We start from the raw sequence: 4,273 nt of genomic DNA on the forward strand, positions 1-4,273 counted from the left end.
GAAGATGAAGATGAAGATGAAGATGAAGATGAAGATGAAGATGAAGACGAAGATGAAGATGAAGATAAGGATAAAGATCATAACCCCTTAACTTAACTCACCTCAACTCATCTCACCACCGCTTAAAAACTTACTCCACCTGAGATCACCACATCTTAACTCTGCACACCTAAATTCACCACACCTCAACACACCATACCTAACCCTCCCGCACCTAAATCCACCACACCTTAATTCACCACGCCTCAACTTTCTCACCACACCTTAACTCACCACACCTCAACTCCCCATACCTTAACCCCCCACACCTAAATCCACCACACCTTAATTCACCACACCTCAACTCACCACAACTAAATTAACCATACCTGCATTCACAACACCGTAACTCCCACATCCAATTCCACCACACCGCAACTCACCACACCCAATTTCACCACATGACGTGATATCACTTGATGTGGCATCCATGACAACATCATTTGGCATAAAGTGAACCAAAATAAACAAAATGTTTGATCTTATATAATGAAATATAAAATAATAGCGGCATTCATATAAATTGATAAACTTCCGATAAACGAGATAAAATGATAATTAAATCAGTTCATCACTTTTGATGAAGACCCCGAATATATTGCAATATAATGATGTTTCCATATGTCTTTTGGTTTTTGGTATCTTATCTTATATACAAATAGGCAATCATATTTTCCTTACACCCCTAGGAATCAGATTTATGAAGATTAAGATTCATGCAAGGAAGAAGGTAAAGTTGAATATGTAGAAGAAGAAAGGGATAAAGGCAAAGATTAGAATAAAAGTAAAGAAACCTAAATATAAACGAAGATGAAGATGAAGATGAAGATGGAGATGAGCATGAACATGAACATGAACTTGAACATGAACATAAAGGTGAAGATAAACATAAACATTAACATTAAAAGCGATAGAGACGAAGATAGAGAGGAAGAAAGTGATAGGGATAAAAAGGAAATACAACTGAAGAATGTGCGATGTTATATTGTGGTGTGTTATGCTACATATGTTATGTTATTTAATCTTATGTTATGGAATGTTATGTTATGCTAAGTACTAAGCTAAACTCCCCTCCACTTAACCCAGTCCAACTAATGTTATTTCAGCTCAACTCAACTCACATAATCTATCCTTAATTTTAGCGGTTGAATTTCAACCGCTGGGCGAACACTAGTAATTATTATTATTCGAATATCCGGCTTATAACTTTTTTGGAAAGATCAGTAAAATTACTACATTTTAGCGGGTTGTTTATTAACAACCGTATTTTTGGCGAGCGACAAATTATGATCCTTTGAAAGAAAATTAAATTTCTGGATTACCTGTGGGGATAAGAAAAGCATTGAATGTTTCCCACTTTTATACAACTTTAAGCAAGAAACGCGATGAATTTCTCAATGAAATGTACGTCGTTGACTTTGATCCAACACAAAGTTGAGTTTTGAAATCGGAAAATAACCACAGAAATACGAAAGCTGCGATCAATCAGTGACCACTGAAGCTAATTCACTAAAAATTGATGTTTGGATATGACTATGTGTATCTTGGTACAATTATTGCCCTTGGAGCACAAAAATACAATACATGTATTGAAATTAAAAAAAAAAAAAACTTAACCAACTAAAAATTACTCAGATATTTCGATAACTAGAGACGATAATAATACTCCGAGATAATGCTTACAACAACCTCAACGAGAAATAAGATTATTTTAAAATTTTCAGAAAATGGGCGTGGCACTGATCACTTATGACTACATAAGTGTGTCGGAGTAATCGCTCTATAGATTTCTACCAATTATTTCATTAGACCTAACTTAGCATATATAAGCATAATGGTAGTTTACAGAAAGGTGCGCCGGGTATATAAAGTTCGGTTTCGCCCGAAGTTAGACTTCCTTACTTTTTTTTACCCACCAACCTATAAATTTTAGAGGAAAATCCCAAAACCGACAACAATGTATATAATAAGCAGGGCAGAAACCCCCCTTCCCCCCAAAAAAAACCTGAACACGTTTAGTTTGGCGAGGGGATGAAAGGGGGCAGATAGAAGAAAATGGGAGAGGGGTAGGTGTGTATTTAAACCGATCCGACACTCCGTAGTTAATTTTTTTAATTATCAAAGGAACAAACAAACTAAAAACTAGACTGCCGGTTTTTGACCTGGCAACCCCTGATAATAAGAGTTGCATATTATCAAGTTTTAGCTAGTATATATTAGACTGGTATAATTACATATTTTTGTGGAGATGTGATCCAGAAGTTGTCCAAAGAATGGAAATTCGATTCAAAATCTATTTTCTTGCACGTTTGTCAACAGTTACAAATGGTTTTATTTCGACAAAAGCTTATCGCCACTCGTCACCCCATTCCGGTTGACCTTTCGTATTTGTCAATAAATCAAGGACTGTCATAGTTAGACTAAGCAAATAATCTACTTAAAAAAGTCTAATTCATTTTGGTAAAGACTGCTGCAAATAAGCTGTCTTTTTCTACAAACCAACCGGAAGCACACTGAACCAATATTTTTTTTTACAGTATCAACAAAAACATAATTTTAAATATTTTGGCATTGACATGCAGGTTATCGCAAAGCAAATTCTGGCAGTAAATTCAGATAAGCCAGTAAAATAAATATTAGAAAAGTATTATAATTAGCACGAAAGTGTCCAGCATTGACTTATAAACTAAATCAAAAATTTTATTTTAATATTAAAAAAAAAAAAAAATTAATTATACTGCATAACGCATTGGCCCGAGCCTTCGCTTACGTCGTGAGGCCTCTCCAATAAGAAGCCAAATTCGAGCTTCCTACATAATATTTTTTAATTATGAAAGGTTTTAGGCGTTATACTTTATTGAAAATATATGTATATATCTTACAAAAAATTTTTATTTTATGGCAATTAAAATTTAATTTAGACGGGTAGGATTTGGGATAATTGGAGTTTTAACGATATATTTTGGTCGGTTCGAATCGTTTCTTTTTTACTTTGAACTTGGGTTTCGGTTGGTAACAATCCAAAAATAAAAGAAGTAGTCAAAATTTCTCTATTAAAAATTGGGCGAAACAAACCTTAAGTGTTCAGTTAATAATAATAATAATTTCACAATAAATATGTTAGTGTTTGGCCGAGCTTCTTGTTCAATTTGTGGCGTACGCCTTTATGTTATCACACAAAGGTGTGGACCTACAGTTATAAACTTCTTTTGCAGCGCTGCCTAATGTACATACATACATATGTGTGCATCTTTTGAATTGGTTTCAAAAGCTTGGCTTAATGAGCCTAGAAACAGTTGTAGCGAGTAACATACATACTCGTAGAATTGTAACACTTCTATAATCTTTTGCTTGGTTTTATCTGAAAGGAATAGTGTAATACAAGCAGCAGTGGCGCGATGGTGGCAGCGTATCCAACGCAAAACAGTCACTTCAGAGCTCCACCAACGCCCCCCCTGCCCAAGCGCAAGCAGCCATTACCCGTATCAAGCCAAGAATGATAGAATTGCAGTCTGCTACTAAACTCGATCACAGCTCACCACATAAATACATACGTCGTACATACACAAGTTTTTTTAAATACGATTAATCGTATAAAGCTTTAGTTTGTATTCCGGAAATATAATATATGCGAACACACCAACAAACACACGTACATATGTATGTATGTATGTATGTATGTACTCATAGTTGCGAGTTTGTCACTCTACATTTGCTGCTTTGTGATTATGCATTGTTTTTTCTTTGCAAGCATCGTCTTTAAATGCAGAAAAAAATCAGAAAAATGTAGTGCAATATTGCTACGAAGTGACCTAATTTTGCTGCAGAGTTCCTCACCACTTTCTTCATCTACGGTCTTGAATGTGGTATTTGCTTTGCTATTTTTCTTTAACTACTTTCCGCTATCTATTCTATGTACAATTGTATGTACATATATATGCACATATACATATATGAGCAAACATATAAGATTACATCTCCACGACACTTTTTTTTTATGCTTGTAATTTATCAAATTTAACCGTCTACTGATTTCTTTTTACTAAGAGTTTAATGATAAAGGGCCCTTTACTTCGCTTGCAGCTGGTACTGAATGAGAGTGCCAGTATTTAGAAATTTTTATAATAACTTATTATCTCCTGAGCATGTTTGTACATACAGAAAAATTTAAAAATTCTGTTTTAATTTTTTTTTTTTTGTTTTAAGCAACAGTTCGTTCAATTAAAGAATCCCG

The sequence above is a fragment of the Rhagoletis pomonella genome, unplaced genomic scaffold (assembly GCF_013731165.1).
Source record: "Rhagoletis pomonella isolate Grant_MI unplaced genomic scaffold, Rhpom_1.0 Rhpom_scaffold_00006, whole genome shotgun sequence".
NCBI lineage: Eukaryota > Metazoa > Arthropoda > Insecta > Diptera > Tephritidae > Rhagoletis > Rhagoletis pomonella.